The sequence below is a fragment of the Arachis hypogaea genome, chromosome 15 (genome assembly GCF_003086295.3).
Source record: "Arachis hypogaea cultivar Tifrunner chromosome 15, arahy.Tifrunner.gnm2.J5K5, whole genome shotgun sequence".
In the NCBI taxonomy this organism is placed as follows: Eukaryota; Viridiplantae; Streptophyta; class Magnoliopsida; order Fabales; family Fabaceae; genus Arachis; species Arachis hypogaea.
In genome coordinates, this window is record NC_092050.1 from 54305786 (window position 1) to 54320380 (window position 14595).

General features: G+C 40.5%; 1 non-coding gene across 1 annotated transcript; it reads left to right on the forward strand.

Annotated features, from left to right (window-relative positions):
* The first annotated feature begins 5410 nt into the window (after positions 1-5410).
* LOC112752130 (small nucleolar RNA R71) lies at positions 5411-5517 on the forward strand. Its single transcript, XR_003176574.1, has one exon. It is a non-coding gene; the product is annotated as a small nucleolar RNA R71 (small nucleolar RNA).
* Positions 5518-14595: the final 9078 nt, after the last annotated feature.

A 14595-nucleotide genomic window follows, 5' to 3' on the forward strand; every position in this document is an offset into this window, starting at 1 on the left:
GAGGAAGTTCATGACTACCTTGTTATCATTCGTTGGAGTTGCAATAGCCTCTATCCACTTGGAAACATAATCCACTGCTACCAAGATGTACTTGTTTGAATATGAGGTTGGGAATGGTCCCATAAAATCTATCCCCCATACATAAAACAGTTCCAGTTCCAAGATAAAATTTTGTGGCATCTCATTCCTTTTGGGCAAGTTTCCAGATCTTTGGCATTCGTTGCAGCTCTTCGCTAGTTCTTTGGCATCCTTGAAAAGGGTGGGCCAAAAGAATCTGCTTTGTAACACTTTTGCTGCAGTTCTGTCCCCTCCGAAATGTCCTCCATAGCAAGAGCTGTGGCAATTCCATAGGACCTCTCGTCCTTCCTCTTCCGAAACACATCTTCTAAGGATTCCATCTGAACACTTCTTGAAGAGATATGTCTCATCCCAGACAAAGTACTTTGCATCATTTATGAGCTTCCTTTTTTGATGTTTATTGATCCCTGGAGGTAGTGCCCCAGTTGCCTTGAAGTTGGCAATGTCTGCGAACCATGGTGCTTTGTGAATTGTCATCAACTGCTCATCAGGGAAAAGCTCGTTCATACTTTTATCATGTGTTCCACCTTCCTCATGAGGGATTCTAGATAGGTGATCCGCTACCTTGTTCTCCACTCCTTTCTTGTCTTTGATTTCAATATTGAATTCCTGCAACAATAAGATCCATCTTATTAATCTTGGTTTTGATTCTTGTTTGGCAAACAAATATTTAAGTGCTGTGTGATCTGTGAAAACAATCACTTTAGCACAAATGAGTTATGACCTGAACTTGTCAAATGCAAAAACTATGGCTAGCAACTCCTTTTCAGTAGTGGTATAATTTCTTTGAGCATCATTGAGGACTTTGCTAGCATAGTATATCACATGGACTAAGTTATCTTTCCTCTGCCCTAACACTGCCCCAACTGCAAAATCAGATACATCATACATCAATTCAAAGGGTATGTTCCAATCAGGTGGGGAAATGATAAGGGCAGATGACAATCTTTCTTTCAAATGCTTGAATGCTAACATACATGTTTCATCGAAGATAAATGGTGTATCTGATATAAGGAGATTGCTCAAGGGCTTAGCTATTTTTGAAAAATCTTTAATAAACCTTCTGTAAAAGCCAGCATGCCCTAAAAAACTTCTAATTACCTTGACATCACTGGGTGGAGGAAGTTTTTCAATAAGTTCCACTTTAGCCCTGTCCACTTCAATGCCTTGGTTAGAAACCTTATGGCCAAGGACTATTCCTCCTGTCACCATAAAGTGACATTTCTCCCAGTTCAAGACCAGATTGGTCTCTTGGCACCTTTTCAATACTAAGGCAAGGTGACTCAGGCAGCTAGTAAAGGAATCTCCGAATACCGAGAAATCATCCATAAAAACTTCAATGAATTTCTCTATCATATCTGAGAAGATAGAAAGCATGCAGCGTTGGAAAGTCGCAGGTGCATTACATAGCCCAAATGGCATGCGCCTGTAGGCAAACACTCCATTTGGACAAGTAAATGAAGTTTTCTCTTGGTCTCTGGGATCAACCACTATTTGGTTATATCCTGAATAACCATCAAGAAAACAGTAATATGCGTGTCCTGCGAGTCTTTCCAACATCTGATCCATAAATGGGAGGGGGAAATGGTCCTTTCGTGTAGCCTTATTGAGTTTCCGATAGTCTATGCACATCCGCCATCCTGTGACGGTCGTTGTAGGAATTAGTTCATTCTTCTCATTGGGAACTACGGTGATTCCTCCCTTTTTCGGCACGACATGCACGGGGCTGACCCAGGGGCTGTCTGAGATCGGGTAGATTACTCCTCCCTGCCATAGCTTCATAACCTCTTTCTGTACCACTTCCTTCATGATTGGGTTCAGCCTTCTTTGAGATTGAATGGATGGTTTGGCATCATTTTCCAACAGTATCTTATGCATGCATATGGCTGAACTGATTCCCTTCAAGTCAGCAAGGGTCCATCCAATGGCATCCATATGCTTCCACAATACTTGCAGTAGTTCATCCTCTTGATCTTGACTGAGGGATGAGTTTATGATGACCGGGTAGCTTTCATTCTTTCCTAGGTATGCATATTTGAGAGTGGGTGGCAGTGCTTTGAGCTCAAGTTTGGGTGCCTCTATCTTTTCATTCTCTTCCTCTAGTGCACCTTGTATGCGAATCTCTATTGTTGCAACCTCTTCACTCGATGTAGACTCCTCCTCTATTAACCTTTCAGGCTCTTCTTCTTCAAAACTCTCCTGCACTTCCTCTTCAAGTGAGTCCAACCTCATACATTCCCCCAATTGTTCTGGTGGGTAACTCATGACCTTGAACACATTGAATGTCATCTTTTCATTGTGCACTCTCAGGGTGGGATCACCTTTTTGGACATCAATGACAGCTCCAGCAGTGGCCAAGAACGGCCTTCCCAGGATGATGGAGGTCTTGGCTTCCTCCTGCATGTCCAGCACTACAAAATCTGCCAGGAATATGAAGTCTCCCACTTTCACCAGCAAATCCTCTACTACGCCATGAGGGAATTTGAACGATCGGTCTACCAGTTGTAAGGCCATTTTTGTTGGTTTAGCCTCCTCGATCTTCATCTTCCTCATCATAGTTACTGACATTAAATTGATGCTGGCTCCTAAGTCACAAAGAGCCTTCTCCACCGTGATTTCCCCTATAATACAAGGGATCTAAAAACTCCCGGGATCCTTCAATTTCTGGGGCAGTTTGTGCTGAATGATAGCACTACATTCTTCGGTTAGTATCACAGTCTCGTTGTTCTTCCATCTTCTCTTCTTAGTCATTAGCTCCTTTAAAAACTTGGCGTAGAGTGACATTTGTTCTATTGCTTCAGCAAATGGTATGTTGATTTGTAGTTTCTTGAAGATTTCCAAAAATCTCAAAAACTGGTTGTCATCCCCCTTTTTCTTCAATTGCTGAGGGTATGGAACTCTTGGGACGTCCAGCTTCGGCATCCCTTCTTCCTTTTGCAAACTCGAAGTGGAAGCTTGAGCTCCATCTTGCTTTTCTCCCTTTTCATTTGAGCCCTCTTCTTGTGGTTTCTGGGAGAATTCCTTCAGTTCCTTCCCACTCATAAGGGTGATAGCTTGACACTCCTCCCTTTTGTGTGAGTCAGTATCACTACGAAGGTTGTGGCTGGAAATCTGCTTGAATAGGTAGCCAATTTGTGTCTCAAGTTTCTTGATGGCAGCATCTTGATTCTTCATATTGGACTGCACTTCCTCTCGGAATGCTTTACTGTCTTGGATCTCTTAGCATATGCCTTCAAGTAAGTTTTCAATCTTTGAGAGTCTGTCATCAGATGATGGTGGATTGGGATTAGAGGTAGAAGGATGAGGAGTGTTATTTTGGTTTTGATATGGATGTGGAGAGGTGTTGTTATGGTGGTGTTGATACGTTCTCTGTGTGAATTGTTGGTGAGCTGCATTGTTGTTGGGGTTGTGACATCTCTGATCTTGGCCTTAATCTTGTTGATTCCCCCACCCAAAGTTTGGGTGATTCCTCCAACCAGGGTTGTAGGTCTTGGAGTATGGGTCATGATTTTGTCTAGGTAAATTCCCAATGTAGTTGGCTTGCTCCTGCTCACTCTCTGCCTCTGCATTCACTCCCTCTTGGGTTGTTGATGAGGTGGTGATTGCTGCTACTTGGTTCCTCTCCATCTTCTTGGTGAGGTCAGCTAATTGCTTGGTAATGAGCTTGTTTTGGGCCAGCAGAGCATCTACATTATTTAACTCCATCACTCCTCTAGTGTTCCCTCTTTCGGAGGCATAGAAGTAGTCATTCTCTGCTACAGTTTCAATGACATCTATGGCCTCCTCAATGGTCTTCTTCTTGTTCAGAGATCCCCGGATGAGTGGTCTACTGCTTTCTTTGATTCATAAGAAAGGCCTTGATAAAACACTATTTTACGGTTTATCTTGTACTCAATTGAGTGGATTTCATTAACTCTTTACCCACTTATTCATATTATTTGCATGGTTTTACATTTGCCTTCCTAATTATGTGCTTTGATTGAAAACATGATTCTTTGATCTTATATTTGCTTATTATTAATCTTCTCTTATTACCATTAGATTCCTTGATATGTGTGTTAAGTGTTTTTAGATATTATAAGGCAGGAATGGCTTGGAGGATGGGAAGAAAGCATGCAAAAGTGGAAGGAATGCAAGAAGTTGGAGAAGTTGCTAAGCTGTCCAGCCTGACCTCTTCGCACTCAAACGGCTATAACTTTAGCTACAGAGGTCCAAACGATGCGGTTCCAGTTGCGTTGGAAAGCTAACGTCCGGGGCTTCGATTTCATATATAATATTCTATAGTTCCCCTGACTCTAGGCGACGCGACCGCGTGATCCATGCGGCCAAATCGCAGTGACGGAAATCAGCGTGTTTAAATTCTTCTCCAGCAATTTCCGGGCTGTTTTCGACCCAGTTCGCGGCCCAGAAAACACAGATTAGAGGCTATAAAGTGGGGAATTGCATCCATTCATAAAAGAGGCTCTCACAATTCACTTTTCATGTTTTAGATGTAGTTTTTAGAGAGAGAGGTTCTCTCCTCTCTCTTAGGATTAGGATTTAGGATTTCTCTTAGTTTTAGGAGTAGCTCTCAATCCCAGGTTCTTTATTTTTATTTATTTTTCCAATTTAATTTATGAACATCTATGCCAGATTTAATTTCTTTTGTTAATGCAATTCGAGGTATTTCAGATTTAAGATTGCTTTGCTTTATTTATATTGATGCTCTGTTTAAGATTGCTTTTAATTTAAATTAGATATTTTCTCCCTTTTGGCTTTGGTTAGGTAATTGGTAACACTTGAGTTGTCAAACTCAGGAGTGGTTGAAATTGGCTAATTTTGCTTTAGCTAGGATTGCTCTAACACTAGTCTCTCCACAGGAGTTGACTAGGACTTGAGGATCAAGCTAATTAGTCCACTTGACTTAACTAAGTGGGATTGAAATCCAATTTCCATCACATCTGATAAGGATAACAAGGACAGGATTTTCGGTTCTCATACCTTGCCAAGAGTTTATTTTATAGTTATTTATTTATTTTTGTTGCTTTGAAAATATACCTGTGCACATTGCCCAAACTCCAAATTTCTCAAAACCCCCAATTTACAATCTTCATAACCAATAATAAGAACATACCTCCCTGCAATTCCTTGAGAAGACGACCCGAGGTTCAAATACTTGGTTATCAATTTTAAAAGGGGTTTGTTACTTGTGACAACCAAAACGTTTGTACGAAGGGATTTTTGTCGGTTTAGAGACTATATCTACAACGCGACTATTTTTATGACATTCTTTACTGGCAAAAATCCCAACGTCAGGCCTTCATAGAAAATGTGTAGCTACACCCATTTATTGAACATATCTGGTGGACACCTCCTTGTTAGGTCCTTAAACCTCTCCCATGCTTCATATAGAGTTTCACCATCCTGCTGCCTGAAAGTTTGAACCTCAGCTCTCAGCCTGTTGATTCTTTGAGGAGGATAGAATCTGGCTAAAAATTTGTTCACCACATCTTCCCAGGTTGTCAAACTCTCCTTAGGAAAGGATTCCAGCCATTTAGATGCCTTATCCTTGAGTGAGAAAGGGAACAAAAGTAGTCTATAGGTGTCACGATGAACATCATTAGACTTCACAGTATCGCATATCCTCAGGAAGGTGGTTAGATGTTGATTGGGATCTTCTTGGACGCCTCCTCCGAATGAACAGTTGTTCTGAACAAGGGTGATGAGCTGTGGTTTTAGTTCAAAGTTGTTGGCATGTATGGTTGGCTTTTGAATGCTACTCCCACAGTTTCCTGGGTTTGGGTTGATGTAGGAGCCTAGAACTCTTCTCTCTTTCCCAGCATGATTTGCTAGACCTTCTCTGCCATGGTTGTGAGCCTCTTCTTCATGAATGTTCTCCATATTCTCCTCCATGTGTAGTTCAAAGTACTCTTCCTCTTCCTTAGCACCCACTACTCTTTTTCCTCTTGCTTCCCTCCTTAATCTAAGGAAGGTCCTCTCAGGTTCAGAATCAAAGGAAGTTGAAGCCCCACTTCTCCTCCCTGTCATACAACCAACAAGGTACAAGCAAGGAAACAGATCCATAAAGTATTCTGTTAGAATTACTATTAGTGTGAGTGATGCAATGTATCAAACAGTTAGTGGGTTAGAGAACTGAATTGTAAATAACTAAAAAGATAAACGAAAAAGTAGGAGGAAGGGAAGAAATTAACTAAAACTGAAAGTGAATTAACTCAACAGAAATTTAAATCAAACAAAAGAAAAATGCTCAATCTAGTTATCCTCCAATTTAATCATTGTTGATTCAAAATCAATCCCCAGCAACGGTGCCATAAACTTGATACGCACAAAACTTGTCTCTCAACAAATTTGTCATCAAGTAAAAACTCACAATAGAGTGAGGTCGAATCCCACAGAGATTGATTGATCAAGCAACTTTAATTAGAGGAATGTTCTAGTTGAGCGAACCAGAATTTGATTTGAGATTTGCAGAAAATTAAATGGCGGGAAAGTAAATAGCAGAAACAGTAAATGCTAGAAATAAAGAGCTGAATGTAAATGGCGGAAAGTAAATTGCAGAATCTTAAACGGGAATGGGGTAATTGCTCATAAAAGTAAATGGCAGAAATTAAAGAGAGTGGGTAAGATCAGAAATGGGGAGTTCATTGGGCTCAGGAGATGTTGCATTCTCCGGATCAAGTTCATTTTCATCTCTTCCTCAATCAATACATTCATTGATCTCCTTGGCAATCTTAAGTGATCGAATTCCAATTTCTTGGTAATTCAATCTCTCAAATCTTGATCAATATCCAATTCCTTGGTCAATTGCTCATGAGAAGAGATAAATTATGGTCACTGATTATACCACATGCATTTCCCAAATCAAGTGTTGGTAGGATTATAGTCACATATCCATCCAAACCCAATTTGGTCCAGCATGAGAAAGCATTTCTAGCATGATCTCTTCATTCCTCTTTCAAGGTTTAGAAGAGATCCAAGTATGAATAGCTTCTAGTAAAATCAAGAGAAAAGATAGAAGAAGGAGAATGAAAACTAATATTGATCCATCAAATTACAACAGAGCTCCCTAACCCAATGAAAGGGGTTTAGTTGTTCATAGCTCTGGAAAATGAAAACCAAGATGGAGAATACATGATGAAAGTAAAACTAGAAGTGCAGAGAAAGTAAAATACAGAGAGTAGTTCTATGCCAAAGGCTCCCTAAAGTTTCCAACTCCTTTACTAATTTAAAGCTACTCCTATATATACTACTCTTCTCATCTTCTAGTTGGCTCTTCAAGTCTTGGGTATGGGCCTCTGAATCTTGAGTTTGAAGCAGTTATCCTTTTCATTGGGCTTAGCTTTGCTTGCAGAGAGAAAAGGTGAAGTAGGCAGGCACTTTGACTCAGGACGTTAGTGGTGTCAACGTTAAGTGAAAGTGTGGGTTCGAGAACGTTAGTGACAATCACCTTTTTCACTAACGTTCCTAACCCAAATATAATCACGTTGACTTCAACATTAGTGGCACTAACGTGACCACTAACGTTGCCTCTTGGTCCTTCGCATACGTTATTGGGACTTACCTTTCCCAATAACGTGGAGAGTCCTCCCTTGTCCCTACGTTAGAGTCCACGTTAACTAGGTTAACGTGGCTTCTAACATAGCAGTGCCAATTCTTCGAGAACGTTAGTGATACTTACCTTTGTCACTAACGTTCCAATGTGCCCCTTTCCCACGTTAGAGTCCACGTTAACTAGGTTAACATGGCTTCTAACGTAGTAATGCTAGCCATCCCCAACGTTAGTGACAAAGGTGAGTGTCACTAACGTTGGCTCATCATCTCTTTATCCACGTTAGCTTCCACGTTAACTAAGTTAACGTGGGAGTTAACGTTGCTCATGGTGGCTCTTGGTGGTTCACCCTAATGTTAGTGACAAAGGTAAGTGTCACTAACGTTGGCTATCAATTGCTCTCTCCACGTTAGCTTCCACGTTAACTAAGTTAACGTGGGAGTTAATGTGGCTTATGGAGGCTTGGCCAACGTTAGTGACAAAGGTGAATGTCACTAATGTTGGCTTCTCTTTTGCTTCTTAACGTTAGAGCCCACGTTAACTAAGTTAACGTGGCAACTAACGTGGCCAATTATGATCTTGGTCCAACGTTAGTGACAAAGGAGAGTGTCACTAACGTTGGCCTTGTTGTCTTCTTCTACGTTAGAGTTCACATTAACTTAGTTAACGTGACTCTTAATGTGGGCTTATGATGGCTTCGAGGGTGTTATTGTCGATTACCTTTCTCATTAACTTTGCAAGTTAGTACCCATTCCACGTTAGAGGTCACGTTAGTGGGACTAACGTGACTGCTAACGTGGTTCTTCTTTGCTTCCTTTGTCCTGAAATCAAGCAACAAAGTGCATCAAAGTTCTAGTCCAAGTCATGAGTCATGCATCATCCAATTTGTCATATAATTCATGCAAAATTCTCATGAAATCATGTAAAGTGCACAATGTATGCTTGAATCAAGATGTAAGTGGATATCTACCTAAAACTATTTTATTTTCTAAGAAAATGCATGAGACTACCTTAAAAACAGTAAAGAAAAGGTCAGTGAAACTGGCGAAAATACCCTGGCATCACAGGGATGCTAAATCCTTGACCCCTCAGGATCTGTGGAGCCCACAGGATCCCCTCTTACCCCACCTCTTCTTTTCTCCTCTTCACACCCTTTCATAACACTCTTTCCCAAATACCCTTCACTAATTACCTCCATATATCTTCCCCAAATACTCTTCACCACTCACAACCATCCACTCTTCTCCAAAAACACCACCTACCTCCAAATTCAAAAATTCCTTTCCCTCCCAAAACCCAACCCCAATACACAAAACCTAAACCTCCCCCCACCCCTATATAAACCCCTCACCACTACTTCATTTTCACACATTACAAACACTTCTTCCCCCCTTGGCCGAATACACTCTTCCCCTCTATCTCCTCCATTTTCTTCTTCTTCTACTATTTTCCTTCTTCTTCTGCTCGAAGACGAGCAAACCTTTTAAGTTTAGTGTGGTAAAAGCATTGCTTTTTGTTTTTTCATAACCATTAATGGCACCTAAGGCCAGAGAAACCTCAAGAAAGAGGAAAAGGAAGGCATTTGCTTCCACTTCTGAGTCATGAGAGATGGAGAGATTCATCTCAAAGGTCCATCAAAACCACTTCTACTAAGTTGTGGCCAAGAAAAAGTGATCCCTGAGGTCCTTTTTAAGCTTAAAAAGGGTGAATATCTGGAGATCCAACAAGAGATTAGAAGAAGAGGATGGAAAGTACTCTCCAATCCTATTCAACAAATCAGAATCTTAATGGTTCAAGAGTTCTATGCAAACGCATGGATCACTAGGAACCATGATCAAAGTAAGAACCCAAATCCAAAGAATTGGCTTACAATGGTTCGGGGGAAATACTTAGATTTCAGTCCGGAAAATGTAAGGTTGGTGTTCAACTTGCCAATGATGCAAGAAAATGCACGCCCCTACACTAGAAGGGTCAACTTTGATCAAAGGTTGGACCAAGTCCTCATGGACATATGTGTGGAAGGAGCTCAATGGAAAGTTGACTCAAGACGCAAGCTGGTTCAATTAAAAAGACCAGACCTTAAGCCTGTGGCTAGAGGATGGTTGGAGTTCATCCAACGCTCTATCATTCCTACTAGCAACCGATCCGAAGTAAATATGGATCGGGCCATCATGATCCATAGTATCATGATTGGGGAGGAAGTGGAAGTTCATGAGATTATACCTCAAGAACTCTACAAGGTGGCTGACAAATCATCCACTTTGGCAAGGTTAGCCTTTCCTCACCTCATTTGTCACCTCTGTAATTCAGCTGGAATTGACATAGAGGAAGACATCCTCATTGATGAGGATAAGCCCATCACTAAGAAAAGGATGGAGCAAACAAGAGAGCCCACTCATGGACCTCAACAAGAGCATGAGGAAATTCCCCATCATGAAATCCCTGAGATGCCTCAAGGGATGCACTTTCCTCCACAAAATTATTGGGAGTAAATCAACACCTCCCTAGGAGAATTAAGTTCCAACATGGGACAACTAAGGATGGAGCACCAAAAGCACTCCATCATTCTCCATGAAATTAGAGAAGATCAAAGAGCTATGAGGGAGGAGCAACAAAGGCAAGGAAGAGACATAGAGGAGCTCAAGAGCACCATTGGTTCTTCAAGAGGAAGAAGACGCCACCCTTACTAAGGTGGACCCGTTCCTTAATCTCCTTGTCTATTTATTTTTTTTCTGTTTTCATTCTCTATGCTTTATTTTTATTTGTGTCTCCATTACATGATCATTAGTGTCTAGTGTCTATGCCTTAAAAGCTATGAATGTCCTATGAATCCATCACCTTTTCTTAAATAAAAAATGTTCTAAAAGCAAAAGAACAATAAGTACATGAATTTTGAATTCATCCTTGAGATTAGTTTAATTATTTTGATGTGGTGGCAATACTTTTTGTTTTCTGAATGAATGCTTGAACAGTGCTTGAAAGAATAATGAAAAAGGAGAATTGTTATTGATAATCTAAAAAATCATAAAATTGATTCTTGAAGCAAGAAAAAGCAGTGAAGAACAAGGCTTGCGAAAAAAAAAGAAAAAAAAGGAAAATGGCAAAAAAAAAGAAAGAAAAAGAAAAAGCAAGCAGAAAAAGCCAATAGCTCTTTAAACCAAAAGGCAAGAGCAAAAAGCCAGTAACTCTTTAAACCAAAAAGCAAGGGTAAAAAGGATCCAAGGCTTTGAGCATCAGTGGATAGGAGGGCCCAAAGGAATATAATCCTGGCCTAAGCGGCTAAACCAACCTGTCCCTAACCATGTGCTTATGGCGTGAAGGTGTCATGTGAAAAGCTTGAGACTGAGCGGTTAAAGTCGTGATCCAAAGCAAAAAGAGTGTGCTTAAGAACCCTGGACACCTCTAAAGTGCTTAGGGCCACGGCCAAGACTCATAAAGTAGCTGTGTTCAAGAATCAACATACTGAACTAGGAGAATGAATAACACTATCTAAATTCTGAGTTCCTATAGATGCCAATCATTCTGAACTTCAAAGGATAAAGTGAGATGCCAAAACTGTTCAGAGGCAAAAAGCTACTAGCCCCGCTCATCTAATTGGAGCTAAGTTTCATTGATATTTTGGAATTTATAGTATATTCTCTTCTTTTTATCCTATTTGATTTTCAGTTGCTTGGGGACAAGCAACAATTTAAGTTTGATGTTGTGATGAGCAGATAATTTATACGCTTTTGGCATTGTTTTTAAGTAGTTTTTAGTATGATTTAGTTAGTTTTTAGTATATTTTTATTAGTTTTTAAATAAAAATCACATTTCTAGACTTTACTATGAGTTTGTGTATTTTTCTGTGATTTCAGGTATTTTCTGGCTGAAATTGAGGGACTTGAGCAAAAATCTGATTCAGAGGCTGAAGAAGGACTACAGATGTTGTTGGATTCTGACCTCCCTACACTCAAAGCGGATTTTCTAGAGCTACAGAAACCCAATTGGCGCGGTCTTAATTGCGTTGGAAAGTAGACATCCAGGGCTTTCCAGCAATATATAATAGTTCATACTTTGTCCGAGTTTTGATGACGCAAACTGGCGTTCAAACGCCAATTTCCTGCCCTATTCTGAAGTTAAACGCCAGAAACAGGTTGCAAATCAGAGTTAAACACCAGAAACAGGCTACAACCTGGCGTTTAACTCCAAGAAGAGTCTCTACACATGAAAGCTCAATTCTCAGCCCAAGCACACACCAAGTGGGCCCGGAAGTAGATTTCTGCATCATTTACTTATCTTATGTAACCCTAGCTACTAGTTTAGTATAAAAGCAACTTTTAGTGATTTATTTCACATCTTTTGGATAATTTTATGTTCAGAGATCACGTTTAGGGGGCTGGCCATTCGGCCATGCCTTGACCACTTTCACTTATGTATTTTTCAACGGTGGAGTTTCTACACCGCATAGATTAAGGTGTGGAGCTCTGCTGTTCCTCATGAATTAATGCAAAGTACTATTGTTTTTCTATTCAATTCAAGCTTATTCTTAATCCAAGATATATACTCGTACTTCAACTTGATGAATGTGATGATCCGTGACACTCATCATCATTCTCACATATGAACGCGTGCTTGACAACCACTTCCGTTCTATCCGCAATAGCTTGAGTGTTTATCTCTTAGGCTCCTGGTTCAGATCAGAGTCTTCGTGGTATAAGCTAGAATTAATTGGCAACATTCTTAAGATCCGTAACGTCTAAACCATATCTGTGGTATTCTGAGTAGGATCTGGGATGGGATGATTGTGACGAGCTTCAAACTCACAAGTGTTGGGCGTAGTGACAGAGGCAAAAGGATCAACGGATCCTATTCCAGCATGAGTGAGAACCGACAGATGATTAGTCGTGCAATGACAACACATTTGGACCATTTTCACTAAGAGGACAGACGGTAGCCATTGACAACGGTGATCCCCCAACATACAGCTTGCCATGGAAAGGAGTATGAAGGATTGAATGGAGGCAATGGGAAAGCAGATATTCAAAGGGAATAAAGCATCTCCATACGCTTATCTGAAATTCTTACCAATGAATTACATAAGTATCTCTATCTTATTTTGTGTTTAGTTATATTTTAATTATCAAAATCCCATAACAATTTGAATCTACCTGACTGAGATTTACAAGATGACCATAGCTTGCTTTAAGCCGACAATCTCCGTGGGATCGACCCTTACTCACGTAAGGTTTATTACTTGGACGACCCAGTCTACTTGCTGCTTAGTTGTGCGGAGTTGTGAAAAGGAGTTGAGATTATAATCGTGCGCACCAAGTTTTTGGCGCCGTTGAGATCACAATTTCGTGCACCAGCTGTCCAATCCACTTGACCAAAAAAAAAAAAAAACAGATGAAGAAGAAGAAAGGGATAAAGGGGAAAGAAAGGAGGAGAGAAGATAGAAGAAAAGAGAAAGGAATGAAAAATGGGATGCGACGTGCGCGTGAAAACTGTATTAACCGTGTGACGCGTACGCGTCGCCCACGCGTACGTGCGGGTGGTCTGAAAGTGAAAAGACGCACACGTGTCAGGGACACGTACGTGTGGGTGATGTTGTGCCTCTAGCACAGTACCAGCCCCGGACCATCACAACTCTCTGTTCAACACGCTTTTACGTTGATTTTTCATGCCCACGCGTACGCGTCGCTGATGACAAGTCATCTTAGCCTAGTTTCACTAGCCTTTTTCTTTTGTTTTCAATTGAATTATGCACTTTCTTGAGCCAAAAGCAAGCCAATTTGGTAGATTTTCATGTTTCCTTTGATTTAATCAGCCATGTATGAATTCATGCCATTTCATGAGGTTTTATGCTATAAATGTCACATATTATGAAAGAATGAATATCTCATGACTTTGAGCATAGCTTTGATGTGTTTGGTTGATTAACGATAGGTGAAGAAAGCTTGGAGAAAGGTTGATGCAAGAAGGAATGGCTAGGAGGAATGACTTGAGTCTTGAATTAATTATGAACCAGGAAGCAAAAGCTGGAGCAAAAGTTAGCCCCTAACTTTTTGGCTAACTTTTGGGCAAAAGCTGGAGCAAAAGTTAGCCCCTAACTTTTTGGCTAACTTTTGGGCAAAAGTTGGAGCAAAAGTTAGCCCCTAACTTTTTGGCTAACTTTTGGCATGAAAAACACTCCCTGGATGCACCAAAAGTTTGCGCCAACGTTAGCCCCTAACTTTTTGGCTAACGTTGGCGCTTGAAAAACTCCCTAGGCTAGCAAAATTTTGCGCCAACGTTAGCCCCTAACTTTCTGGCTAACGTTGGCACCATGAATAACTAAGGGGAGGCCAACGTTGGAGCAAAAGTTAGACCCCTAACTTTTGCCCCAACGTTGGTATCAGCAAAACAAGGGTGCTGATGTGAAAAGTTGGAGCAAAAGTTAGACCCTAACTTTTACTCCAACTTTTACTCAAGCTTTCATGATTCCAACCCGGTTCAATTTGGTTCTTCTCCAAACTCCAAGAGCAATCAACCAAGGCCTCTCTCAACCCAATTCCACCAAGAGCAAAGGCCCAATTGAAGGCTTGAAGACCATTTGAAGAAAGTGTATAAATATATTAGAATTTAAGTTTTAAAGGAGAGCTTCCCTTGGAGTTTTCAGAGAGTTTTCTTTTCTGGTTTAATTGAGAACTCACTTTTACATTTCTTAGCATTGTTGTTTTAATTCAAGAGAATTTGGGAGGAGAATTGATCTCTCTTCTTCCTTGTTCTTGCCCAGCACTCTTAACTTTTCTTGTCTTGGATTTTGGGTGGAGAATTGAAGAAATTCTGTTTCAATCTAACCTTGGAATCTGGTTTAATTTTCTGCTCAATTGAATTTCAGTTTCGGTTAATTGTTCTTCATCTACTTTCTTTGCAATTTACAATTTCCTTTGCAATTGTTCTTGTTGGATCTAGGAAGGCATTGAGATCTAGTCTTGGTTTTCTAGTCT